Raw genomic sequence first — 14,412 nt, 5'->3', positions numbered from 1 at the left:
GAGGGTACGAGCAGTTGAGGCTGTTATCACCCATGAGACCTCTCTGCTCAGTGGGAAGATGGGCACTGTTGAAGCTGAGAACGGTAAGAGAGCCCTGTAAACCACCTCTTTCAGTGGCAGCGACTGGACCCCTTTCCTTCATGGATGGACTTTGCTAAGAGGAACAGCTGGAGTACTAGGCTGGTCAATAAACTGAAATGGACTGGGAGAGTAATGAGTGCCTTCCTTAGCCACCATGCATGACTTTGCAAGCATACTTTGAAGTCCAAGGTTTGCCAAACTGGTAGGTTATTTACGCTTTGTTTCTACCTTGACCTTGTTAAAGTCCTACTTAAGTAAACTCTTTTTATGTAACTTACTGCTCTCTAGCAGGCAAATGTTGTTCACTGGGCACACAGACAGTCAAATGAGCTTTCCATTCTCCTGGGTGGGTGTTTACCTGCACTTGCCTGTGAGTTTAATGAAGAGTGTTATAAATTGAATCTGGGCCTTTTTGCTTGGAATCTGTTTCTGCCAGGATTAATATTGCTATAAACAACATGAGTGCTTAAACCATTTCCTCCTATTTCACCACTAAATTTTATTCTCAGCCCAGTTTCCAAAGTATCCTCCTCGGTTAGTTTTGCATTTGGATGACCATCTTTGCTTCTTTTGCTTACGAAACCTCATATATGACAGCTTTTGGTGTACAAATCACCATTCAGTACTCACACAAATGCTTTCTGATGTGTTTTTCTTAGACATTTTTTTCTCCTTCCAGCAATAATGGATGCCACACATACAGAGATGAAACACATCTAATCCCAGGGATTTGCTGCATTAAGAATGAAGCCTTTCAGACACCACATGCATGACAGCAGAAGGTACAAAGGCTAACAACACTATCAATAAAGAGCAAGAGAAAGAATTCCAGATTGCTTTAGTCTGTTTTCATGCCAAATTTTAAAATTAAGATGAAGATAAGAAAAGTTTGGAAAATAAACATACTGTATTGAGAAAATTCTGATTTAACTCTACAAAATCTTTTCATTTTTTGAGAAAATTTGAGTGTGAAAACAAGGCTCCTCCAATAACAGTGTTGTACGAGTTATTTATGACAAAGCTGTAAATCACACAAAAGCCATCTACTTCTATGTTTCTGGAAAATTACTGGAATTTCAGATCATACTATTTGAGAGTTTATAATCCCATGAATATACTTGCTAATTTGACCAATGTGTAATAATGTAAAAATGAACAATGAAGAAAACAGACCATGTCAAATTCTGTGGTTTACCAAGGAAATGCAGATGATATTTGCTTTTGTCTACTGAGATTTTCTCTTCAGTTTTCTGTTAATTTAATATAAAAGCTTGAAGCCAAATTCACTGATTGTCACTTAATAAAATCAAAGCCAAAACAAAACAAAACAAAGACCAAAAAAAAAAAAAGAAAAGAAAAAATAGGGAGAACATTACATTAGTCCAATAGTTAGAAATCTGTGATGGAAGTTCTGAGAAATTTCATTCCTATTCCCTGAGTGGTTTATGTATTTTAAATGTATTGTTCCCAGATAAAGTAATGAGACAGTCCAGAGAGAAGACAGTAAGCTTTCAGACTGTCTGCGAGTAAAGCTCACTGTCTGTGAGCTCTGATGGTCAAGCAGCTTTTTTGTTATGTCCCTTCTCAAAGATGTTGTTGTCCCCCTAGTGTCCGCTCCCAAGTTGCCACAGTTTACAGCCTAGCAATTTGCAGAAACACATTAGGGTCTAAATTGCTGTGGCAAGGACAAACACTCATATCACTGCTGAAAAGGCAGCAGTCTCCAGGAGAGAAGAGCCAAGACCAGTAACAGTTTCCCTGGTCCTGGTGGAAACTCTCTGCTAATGGGAATCAGAATTCTGAGTGCTGAAATTCTAGCCAAGTACCACTTTCGGTAGAAGTGAGAAAAATAAAATTGTGTGCTAACTTACATTAGTATATATAAACATGCATCTATACATAAACAGACATGTACTAATATATCAGCTAAGGATCACCAACACAATCTTTTTTTTTCTTTTTTTTTTTAATTTATTTTTTTTAACAGATGTGGTTTCTTTTCCTTTAAGTCATAAGAGGATTTTGGAAAAACTTCTTTCTGTATTTAAAAAAAAAAAGGCAACATACAACTGACTGAACAGTCAGGAAAGACAGACAACACAAACGTTTACTTTCACATTTTGATCTCTAAAGAAATAAGCATACTTCATAACTATCTCTATCAGGTGTCCATGTACCAATCTTCGATGAGAAATACTGGGTATCTGTGCACTAAAACATCTGGTTTCAAAGACCATAATTTGACTCTGAAAAAGATCCAATGTCATCAATATCCATTGTTCTTATTTTTCCCAGTTAAACTTAAACTACACTGGGCCAAAGAAGTAATTAACATGAAAACAATGTTACCTTAAATGTTTTCTAAATCCCTGCATAACTATAAACTCCGTCTAGTTCTCTGGCAATACAGATAAAAGCACAGAGGTATAACCACTGACAAGTATGGATATTGTTCATCCCCACAACTGCATAATCATTTTGTTGTCTCTCTCAAATTATACCCTATTGTTCCTCTTGCATGCTGATTTTATTTAATATTTTGTTATTTGTCAATTTTAGCATTTTATTTCTAACCTGACTGTTGATTTGCAGAGCAGATCTGTTTCTTTCTAGGTTTGTTCATGGCCTACTGAAGGGGAATCACAATGTTATTCAGGTCTGTAGACACTACTTCAAAAATTTGTGCTTAAAAATTATTAATATGAAGGAAGGCCAATCCAGATATCAGGTACAGGATATTATTGCTGGTATGCAAAATTCAGCCTTTGCTTCCAGACACACACTTTTCATTTGGCATCTGTTGGTAATTTTAACAGACTTCAGACCAGAAATTAGAAGAATCCACTAAATTCATAAAACTGTGAATTTCTTCATTAGATTTCCTGAAAAGGCAAGTGGGAAAAACAACAAAACCCAAACTTCATGCTTTTCAGATAGGTCTGGATATGTTTAGGGAAGTAATTATGTGATTTGTATTGCCTGAGATAGTGGGCAACTGCATTTCATGAGTCAGGAGGGCCCTCCCAGTTCTGTGTTCGTAACTGCTTTTCACTCCATGATGCAGCCTCCATTTTGCAATTTCTGATTCTCCTACAATGACTGCCACAAGATATTTTATTACTCATAAGTGTTAAAAAAACCCATCATTAAATAGGTATTGAACCCTTGAAGGCAGATTAAGTAAGGCTGAGGAATTCCAATGAGTTCAGACACTTTTCAGTCTCAGAAGGAAAATAACATTTATTCATCCACTGCTAAGTGGCTAGATAGGTTACACTCTCCATATATCCATCATACATATCTTTGTAGGCAGCAATGTTTGGCATTTCTGTTTATATACACTATCTATCTTCTTCATCACAGTTGTCTTTTCCACTTTCCCTCTACTTTTATTTATTAGGGTGATAAGACATATCTTATCAGAGACCCTACCATACAGAAGGACAAATTTACTTCTATGATATGCCAGCCTTTTCCAGGGAATTTAGCCCAATTATCACAGGAGCTAGATAAGCCAAGGAACTGATAAGGTGCTTATGAGATGTTTCAGTTTTAGACTGGTTCTACAATTTTAGGCAAACTGACAGGAACACTGTTTGCTTTATTTGCTAGCTTTTTGCTGGAGTATATTGAAGAACACTGCAGTTTTAGGTGTGTTGTGACTAGTACATTTGATTGGCAGTTTCAGCAAAGAGGCTGAGGTTTGAACAAGCAGAAGCTGAACTGCACCAACCTCTAGCACTGATTCTTCCAAAATAAAGCTGAAGACAATGCTTTGACAGGGCAATGTCAGGAAGCCTGCAGTGCTGTGGCGGGTGTTGTTTGTTCAGTGTGTAGATAAAAGATGTTAGATTCTTGCACTGTCACTCTGACACATTTCAGGAACAAAAATGGCTTGTAGAAAAGACCCATAAATCTATCAAATGTTAAGGCAAAATTAAATCTACATTTCATCAAGGTTAGTAATTATCATTTCTCAAACATTGCTAGATGGTTTAAATAAAATGTTCTTGAGGATTTGTGATCTACGGCGCGTTGTATTGAAATAGCTTTACATCAAAGCTTGACACTGGCTTTTCACCAAATGATATCTTTGCTTTATGACGTATGAACATAGAGTCTCTCAAATTGTGAGGTTAAAAACAAAACTCTTGCTTGCAGACCTAGCTCTGCCCTTTATTTCTCTACCCTTCAGGCTGTATCTCATTTATTCAAAAAGAAGCTTCAAAACAGTGAGTCTCTGAATGAAATTGAATTTTCCAAATTCAAATATCCCATCTAAATGTTGCCCTACCCTTTATGACACAGTAAGTACATTGTGAGATGTTACATTCTCTCTTTCATAGCAAGAATCAAACAACTCGAAATAGAAAATCCATAGCACAGTGTAAACAATGGCCAGTTTCTTGTGCAGAGAATCTCTACTAGATAAAAATTCCTAAAAGACTCCATCTTATCCCCTCCAAAAGAAGAAACTGTCAGAGGTTCGGTCCTTGGTGCCATACTAGTACACGGCCCAGGTTTAGATGATGAAAAGTCTTTTTTAGGAAATTACTCCAATCAAGCATCCAGGAGGCCACACAGAATGTTATAGCAGATTTTTTTCCACAAATTGAAAATGGTTGTACCAATAACTTGCAACACCTTCTATAAAGACCTATTAATTTCAGGAAGTATGAAGTTACTAAAATGTTACCTGTGGGATCTGGGATTTTACTTAACTGATTAAGTCTTTAGAGCTAAGTATGTAATACTTGGTGGTTCCTCCTGTGGAAAGATTGAAAATGTGTTATTTGTGCCTCTGTGCTGGAAATCACATTTAATCCCTAACACTGTGTGTAGTCAATACTCAGGATTTGTACCATACCTCCTGATCTGTTTTATATTTCATGTTTTAATTAAAACTTTGAAAGTGTGCTAAGGCTTGTCTCTATCTTTGCATGTTAATTTACATTTATGTTAGGACATTGTGAATGAGTGCCCATTTTAGAATGTCAGAATATTCCCCTACTCCCAGCTACAACTAAAAGGTTTTTTCAAAATAAAAATAACTTTAAAAAACTTTATCCACTGCTTCATTTGAAAATAACTTTATAAATAACTTACAGTTATCATTGTAATAACTTACAGGATCATTGTAAAAAGTTTCTAGCTTCCAGGCCTATGTGCACTAGATCATACTACTCTAAATCTTTCTAGATATTATTAAATCCGGCCTTCCTCCAATGCACAAGGTGCGGCCCAGCTCACTTCGAACCTTCTGTCTGTTCTGTCAGCAGTGATACAAACTGTCAAAGGCATATAAGTTTCCACCAGCACATCTGAAGAATGAATGAGTGAAAGATCCATAGTCACAAATAAGAAATGACAGCTGATAGGTTTTTTCTGTCTTCTCTTCTTTTTCTCAAAGAGATAGCAGTACCTTAGCTAACAGTGAAGTTAAGACAACTGTTAATTTTGAGTTCCAAGGGGAAAAAAATATCTCAGCCTCTAGCATTGAAGAAATGCCTCATTCTATGATAATGAACTCAAAAAAGATGGGGCAGGGGAACTATGTAAGAGGTTTTAATTCTCCTGGCTAATCTTCATCATAAAAAACGGAAACAACCATGAATGAAAGTAAGTCTGTGTATCTCCAACTGCATGCAGCAGGAGACTTGTACGAACTGCAGCATGTCACATTCACAAGCAAATCACTAAGACTATACCAGAAGAGATAAGCATAGATCTAGGCATTCTTCTAATGTGTTTTCTCCAGTTGCTAAGTCTTAATTTAAAAGATGCAATCATAATACAGAAGGAATTATCTGATAAATGTAAGACACTAAACACAGATACTGATATTCTACTGTAACCTTAAGGACTCACCTGTTGCACTTCTGCAAGTGCTGACAGCTATAAGTTCCCAGATAAAGGAAACAATGATTTATTCTGAATAACACTTCTTCCCCAAGACTATACAGAAAAAGTAGCATCATTTGAGATCAAATTACATATTTTGTCATTGATTCTAGAAGTAACAGCAGTCCCTGCTTCCCTTGCAGGGAACTTCTAGTGTAGAGATTCAAGCCTTTGTCATCTGTTCTGTCAAAAAACATCAGCAAGAAAACAAACCTGACTAAAATCTATGAGGTTTTCATCAAAAAACTAAGTAGTATATTGAAATCTATTAGTATTCTAGAAGATGAGTACCATTCACTGGACAAAAACTTTGATCTATTGAACAAGAACTTTGAGAAATCAATTCTAAAAGGAAAAGTCATAATTCTTTTCCACCAAATATCAAAAAAAGTGGTTTGGACTTTTTTTAGGATGCATGTATACTCAAAGGAAGCATACAGTTCACAGAAAACTACCACAATAAACCTTGTATTTTGAAATCTTTGAATGAATACCTAGTCAAAGACGTTGCTGGGAATGTAAAATAAGTTGAGCTTCTAGGCAGAAGTGATAGAAGTTATCTCACCTAAGCTTAGTCTTCTAAAAGTGTTTGGTCCAAGCCTGTCCAGACACTCGCTTAGTCATCTGTGAGACATTTGCAGTACATCTCCTTTTAATATAAGCTTCTATGACAGTAAAAATGAATTGCCCTCTGGAGATGCATGTCTTCCTCAACTCTCTGTAAAAAGAGCTTAGGTGACTAGATTACATAAGGTACCTAAGTTTTTAGATAGCAAATAACAAGACTCATCCCCACCTCAGGTGTCCAGCAAGAGTGAGAGAAGCAACATCGCCTTAATCAGCACTTTCCTTCGACTAAAGGAATTCTAAATACAGTTATGATTATGAAAATCTTTATTAGAAGCTTGATTATTATTATGTAAGGAAATTAAATTGATGTTAAATACACAGATTAAAAATTTTGATGCCTTTCCAAGGTCTAGAGACTAAATAAAAAGCATAGGCTTAACTTTATCTATCAATACAGTTATTTTTCTGATGTGTTGAATTCAAGCAACCAACACTACAGCTATATCAGCCCCGTTGGAGGAATGTACTGGCAATAGGGCGTTGGATTGTTTATATTCATAGGGCTATGATTAGACCAGGCAAAGAAAAAAATTCTTAGAGAGCAGAAAGTATCATAACCTGGCCTTCCAGCTAACAATTAGCATTGCTACAAATTCAATTTGACAGGAGCACACATAAATTCAGCTTTTTGCCACTAGCTGTAAACTTCAAAAACAACAAAGTCATTTCCAAGGGATATTAATGAAGATGGTCTGGACCTAAAAGGAAAGGTTGGTGCATTTTAGATCTTTGCTAATGAAATTAATGAACAAAGCCATAACGTCTAATGGATTAAATATTACATTAGCAGTCCATTTCCAAAGGACTGATGAGTTCCTTGCTTGTTTCAGATGATATTTAAAACTGACAAGTGAGACTGGCTAACAGTCTGAAGATCTGAACGTCTCTGATTTTGTTTACCAAAACACAATATAAAAAGCATCACAACCACCACCACCACCACCACCAAAACAGCAATAAGAAAAGGCTTTTGTTGGTAAAGTTCTGCTTGAAGGCAAGACTACAGAGTAATGTTATCTCAGGATATGACTCAGTATCACAGATGCCTTATACAAAGGCTAATTAGCCTGTTGCTAGTACTGAAAACACAATTTGCCAGTGGCAAAACTAACAGTAAGTCTGTATTACCACTAATTTGCTGGTTATTTTTCTTCATTCACTCGCTCATAAATTCCAACAGTGTTGCTTCTAGGGAAATATCAATTGCTATGAAAAAGGCATGTAAATATGTCATAACTCTAAGTGCTTTTGTGACATGATTATTAATATTTGCAATTCACATATAACACTGAAGATATGAAATTTAAACTTTTCTAAAATGTCGAGTCAAGGAAATCTGTTTGCTTGGATTTAGAAATGAACAGTAAAGAGGACTAAATGGCAATAAACAATCCAAGATTGTTGTAATATCTTCAAGTGGTTTCTAGTTTAGTTGCTTGAGAGAAAAAAGAGCTAATGGCTTGCCAACTTGTAAACACAACAGTTTTCCTGAAAATACTGCTATACAAATATCCTCTAATAATGCTCAAAGGGTAAATAAAATATTTATTTCTGTGGGGCGTATTTTTGTCAACTATTATTATCTTTATTGATGAAGAAGCCCTTTTAAAAAAGAATATAAAAGTTAATGGCAGGAAGTTTTGACTCTATTGAACAATTGTTGTTTTACTATGACAGAGTAGAAGTGAGCAAAGAAAGCCTTGTAGTTATTGCATTAGTTTGTGTTTTATCTCCAGAAAGATGTCCCTGAACACAGTCAAGACCAGCTTGGATAGCAAACATGATGTGAATTAAATGATACCTAGTCAAGTATAGATTTTTTATCAAAACAGCTTGTTTTAAGTGTAAATTTAGAGAAATATATCTGCCAAAAAAGTACACTTGACAATGTGGTTTTTTCCTTACCATAAAAGTTACCATATCTCCAGGAAATTTTCTTTGTAACATGTATTAACAGTTGTTGACAAATGAAAGAGAGGTGGGGGAGGGGGCAGGAGGAGGGGTGGGAAGGAGAAAATGAGAGGGAGGGAGAAGGAGAGAGAGGAAGATTGAGAGAAAGATGGGGCAGAGAGGGAAAGAGGGAAAAGGAGGGATGGAGGGGGAGAAAGAGAAGAGAAAAAAAAGAAAAATGAAAAGAAAAAGACAGGAAAAGAGAGAGAAAAAGAAAAAGAGAGAGAAAAAGAAAAAGGAAAAGAAAAAGGAAAGGAAAAAGAAAAGAAAAATAAAAAAGGAAAAGGAAAAGAAAAGGAAGAAGGAAAAGGAAAAGGAAGAAGGAAAAGGAAAAGGAAAAGGAAAGGGAGGAAGGAAGGAAGGAAAGAAAGAAAAGAAAGAAAGGAAAGAAAAAGAAAGAAGGAAGGAAGGAAAGAAAGAAGGAAGGAAGGAAAGAAAGAAGGAAGGAAGGAAAGAAAGAAAAGAAAGGAAGAAAGAAAAAGAAAGAAAGAAAAAGAAAAATAAAGAAAGGAAGAAAAAGAAAGGAAGAAAAGGAGAAAGAAAGAAAGAAAGGACATTTCTCTTGACCATCTATTTCAGAACTCTGGATATTGTTCATATAAACATGCCACTCTCTGGATTTTGCTAAGATTTTGCCTTGGTGGTATTATGGACAATAAATTCCATTGGTTGTTAGTGCATTTGATTAAAATAATTATTTCCTTGACTTTAAAGCTAATGACATTTTACAGGCAACAGTAACTTTTTTTTCTTTACATTTTTAGACTGTCAGAGAAGGGAGTTAAACCTCCATTTTCCTTTTTCTGCTGCCTTCGCAGGCGGGATAATGCTCTTAATGAGCATGTGCTGGCATCTTTTTAAGTATTTCCCTTTTGTATCTTCACTGGCTGGCTAATGTTGCAAGTTGTCAAGTAACATGGCACTGAGAGAAAATGTCATAATAAAAAAGGCATTTAAATAATACAAAATAAGGTCTAGCAGTTTGTAGAGAGAGGGTAAGACTATATTTAATATTTTTGAGGATTAATTTAGCATGTGTATTGCAGTTCATATTCCAAACTCCTGTAAAGAGCCACTATGAAATCCTTTAGTTTGCTAATGAAAGGGAAGCACAAAACTCTGCCAGAAATCAGTGCCATAAAAGCATTTATCCCTGGGTGATAGGCAAAAAACAACTATATTCACTTATTTTCAAGTAAAATAAAAATTTCTGTTGAGTTGCCCAACACTTTAAACAACATGTGCTTTGCCTATTTTCCATTTACTTGAATAATGGCTTTTAAAATCTTTGTAAATCTTTTTGTCTGGATTTCCTGCACAGAATATTCTTATACAAGCAAGCTATGTTAGATAACATGATGAATCTTATAAATGCCCTCCATTGCTTGTAACCAAGATGTCTAGAGATTCCTCTAAACAGCAGGCTAAATAGAGCTCACTGGTTTGATTGAAAGTATACTGGGGCAAAATGAACTACCTGGAAATGCATCACAAGTGACACTAGTGAAAAATACTGCTGAAAGCACTTCTTTCTCCTGGGTGGCATTAATTTTTCCACTAGTGCTGGTCAGCACACTTCAGTACATTCACCCATAGAGCTGTGCTTCTTGGAAGAGCCAAGCTGCCATATGGCATATTAAAGATCTTGCTAATAAATCTGGCTAATGAGACTTTTCCTTCAAGCTGTTTGTTTGTTTGTTTGTTTTGTAATACAGTTTTCTGGTTTTGCAAACACCTGGGCCTGACAATGGGGACAATGTACATTTTGCAAAGAGATTCTGAATCTCTATTATCTGCATCATTGACTTTCAGAGTTAGGAACTATATTTTTCTGCTGATACATATCTGTCTTTATGAGATCCTGAAAAAATTAAACATAAAACGAAATATAGTATTGGCAAGCAATGAAGGTGCATAGTGTTTGCTTGCTTTTCTTCCTCTTTTGTTTTAAATTTTTTCTCTTTCAAGTGTCATTCAGAAGGAAAATTTGCATTCTGGTTATAAAGACAGAAGTTAAAAGCAAGTGGCAAGTTAAAAAGAAAAGGATTATTATACAGGATATACACTAAGTCTTTATCAAAACTAAACAGATATCATACTTAGGATTTCCAGGACAGCTGCCCTTTCATATAACATCTGAAAAATCTTTTTTTTAATATGACTTCCAATTTGTCATATATTCAAATGATGTGCATGCACCTGTTTCATAAAAGCTAAATGGCCTCTAGGCAGTCATATAATGTCCATCTTATGTGGAAAAACTATAGCTCAACACCTTTGTTGCTACAAGTAAACCTTTATTTCTTTGGGATTTAAAAAATAAATGCTAACAATACAATATGTAAAATGAACACTATGTGATTTTATTCTTTAACAGAAAACACAAATCAAGCACAGTAAATCAAATAAAATTGATTTTCAAATAATAATGAAATACAAAAGTCTCAGGTAGTAAGAATTCATGGGTCTGATACAAACACTACGACATGCTTGTATACCTTTCTGTTCATAGATTTCCCTACACTCTGGTTCTGGGTGTCTCTATTACACTAAAAGGAAATCTCTATTCCCTGGCTTTTCTTTTATTCACCTATCAGAATACAGCAAGGTATGTATTTCTGCAGATATTTCTCAATTTCTGATGCACAAACACAAAACCCTCTAGTTTTGTTGTTGTTGTTGTTCCTTTTTCTCTGTAAGGCTTCCTTACTGAAAGATTTCAAGCTGTGTGACACTATCTTTTGTGCTTACCTCTATTTGCAGCCATACCAGTTGTTCCTGGTAACTATCCACCCGTCACACATGTGCTCCCTCATGTAGTTCTGCTACTGTTGAATAAAGCATAACACAAAATATTTTTGTTAAATATGTTGTTCAGAATACACGAACTTCTAGCATTTGCTTTGTTGTTTGATTTCTGTTTTATCATTTGCCTCATTTGTTCTTTTCTCTTTTCCTTTCCCTACTTGTTCAACATGATAAAACGTGATCTGCTCTCTCCCTGTCCCCACTGGCAGTGAGGCTTCTTGAGTGCCTCAAGCCCATGTGGGACAGTGCTATGCTGAGACTGCCAACCTCCCCCATGTCTGTAACTGCATACTCCCACTGCCTCCTGCATTTCAGCTAGCCATGCAGTGAGGCAGATCAATCTGTCAATCCTGCTGGAAATTTATCCAGCAAAAATCAGCATTTGTTTTCAGTCTCGGTGCCACTTGCTCTAGCAGCAGCTGCTTGCAGGAGCACCACTTCAGATCAAGAAATGCACAGTATCCCCATCTTAGAAGTGGCTGTAGCTTGAAAATTAGGGTGATGAGGACATTCTCCCAGATCTTAAAAGATGTGAAATTGACCCCTCTTGGCCTGTAGAGGCATCTTTTGAGGTCTGAAATGCTGCCACTAAAATTGTCTTCTATTTTATCATTCAGAACTTGTTTTCTACCTTTCTGCAATCTGGTCACTGACACCCCTAATTTAATTTCACATTCACCCTCTTTAAAGCACTCTATAGCTCCTCCTCTGCTATCTCTTATTTTGTTTCTTTCTATTAACAGTAGAGAATCTTCCTCCTGACAAAATCTGCCACGCACTTTCTATTAAATAACCCTCTGCGTTGCAAGAGCAAGCTGATAATCATCTGCTATATGACCTCTTTCTTTGTCAAATTGCTCCCTCAACCCCACTTACACTGTGAGAACTGTCCTCACTGCTAAGTACATTGTTAAGGGTTTCCATTGTCCATTACTTGCATTCATTGCAATGAATGTACCTTAATGTTGTATACGGCAGTACTGTAATGAACGCATTTTTTGCATTTCTTGGCTTTCTCCATGGTCACTGAAATCAATACTTTTTTTTATTTTTTCCTCCAGGGATTTCAGTGCTTCAATAGGCTTTGAATTAGGACCCTGTATTGAATTTTCATGAACAGCGACTTTGTCTTTTGGCTATGACATTTGCACTCAATGTGCTTTTAAACGCTGGGCATGTCACCAGTGTAGTAGGGGTAGGTCATCTCAACAGAAGAGGAGGAAAGGGAACGATTCTCTCCACATTTTGAATGAAACCCTGTTAAAGAAATGACTGAATCTCCAAGAGGTTTGTAAAGGTCTTAGAATATGAAAAAGTGCTGCATGGTTAGTAAGAATGATTGATACTAAAATTTAATATCAGACAAGTTAACAGCAGCCACTTTAGAAGAGAACAGTTTCTGTAAGAGTTAAGCATCTTCTTGATATACCAGCCTGGTACCACTGGGCCTTTTCAGCTGCTCATTGAAGTGATGCTATTATTTTAAGTGTTGGTACTGATGGTATTACTGTAAGTGCTACTGTTTGTAACATTACACCATGAAAAAGAGACGTGTTCATCAGGAGAAGACTGAAAAGAGAAAAAAACAGGAAAGGGAAAGAATAGTTATTTAGTGAAAATGTTAATAAATATTCAATAACTAAATAATTACTTGAGTGATGTATTCATCATCATGATTTTAGCTATAACAATTTCTGCTTACATCATCTAGAATTGTCTACAAAATACACAGGAGTGTGCCTGGTATCTATTACTAGCATATGCCCATCAATTTTTAATATTTATAAATTATTTTAAGTGCATTTTTGGGAAAGGTTTAATTTATATTATGGTTTTGCTTGTTTTCATACACACATTTCAACAAGGCTTGGACTGGCACCTGGTAAACCTTCCTTCCTTGAAACCTTTCTTACTAGAAAAAGTGATTTTATTTGATGTTTTGTCGGAATACAACTTAAAGTAAGCCTGTACTTAACTTCAGAACAATTTAAGATTAGGCTTAAGCATTACGTCAATACTATAAGACAGTTTCTTCCTCGTTTACAACAGCAATCATTTATTTAAGTTGAGTGTAAAGTAAAATTTCCTGTACCGTGTGTGCCTATAAGAAATCTCTAGTGAATATGATTGTTTATCCAAATCATGGTGTTTTCCTTGACCATTTTATTTTCCATTCTTTTGGAACATTATAGTGGAGCAATTTTCCTGGAGAGAGATCTAGTTAACATTTTATGAGACAGACAACTTTCAGAATTCCTTTTGAGCTTTGCTAAATTGAACACGTGAAAGTAAAGTTGTCAAGTGTAAGAGGAGTGGAGCATTTTGCTAGTCTGGTTTGGCGAATGAAATCACATGGTGCTGTCCTGGGAAAACTGATTTTAGGCACTGTGAAGTGCATCATTATTATCCAGTCTGATTGATCAAGGGGAGTATTCATTTCATCTAGATCAAGTAAAACCACAACCAAATTATTCTGTACACAGTCAGGTTCATGCTGTCTATCTAATCTAAACCAATCTAATACACTTCTCCATTTTGTTACAAAAAGTAGACTGGTTCCAGCAACTCAGAAGTAGTAAGTGGATGCTAAATAACTCAATGATTGTCAGGCTATATGAGCAGAAGAAAATGAAATAATAAAAAAGAAACACAACTTTTAAATCTTGCAAGTTGCATGGAAGGAAGGACACATTTCATTTGATTTTATTTGAAATAGTGCTGGTATCAGATAAATTAGATATACCTTCTGCCAAACTGTTCACTCAGTTTTGGAAGCAGATGGAATATTTTTATATTGTCAGACCGACGAGGTGAGAAATAGTCCACTTGGGCTATTTGTAAACAACTCTAATTCATTCCATTATTTTATTAGACAACTGTCAAGAGACTTAACATGTCATGTGATTTGTTTTTGGATGTGAAGAGGAAATTTCTGAGCTCCTGGAATTCTGAAACGAGAGACAATTGATGTGTTTTTACAAAATTTTGTTTCATATATTCTTTAGATTCATTGGCAAGAAAGATGTATGTATTCCGCCATGT

This window comes from Harpia harpyja, chromosome 4 (genome assembly GCF_026419915.1).
Source record: "Harpia harpyja isolate bHarHar1 chromosome 4, bHarHar1 primary haplotype, whole genome shotgun sequence".
Classification (NCBI taxonomy): Eukaryota; Metazoa; Chordata; class Aves; order Accipitriformes; family Accipitridae; genus Harpia; species Harpia harpyja.
The sequence above is the reverse complement of the archived record's forward strand: the minus strand, read 5'-3'. Positions refer to the sequence as shown.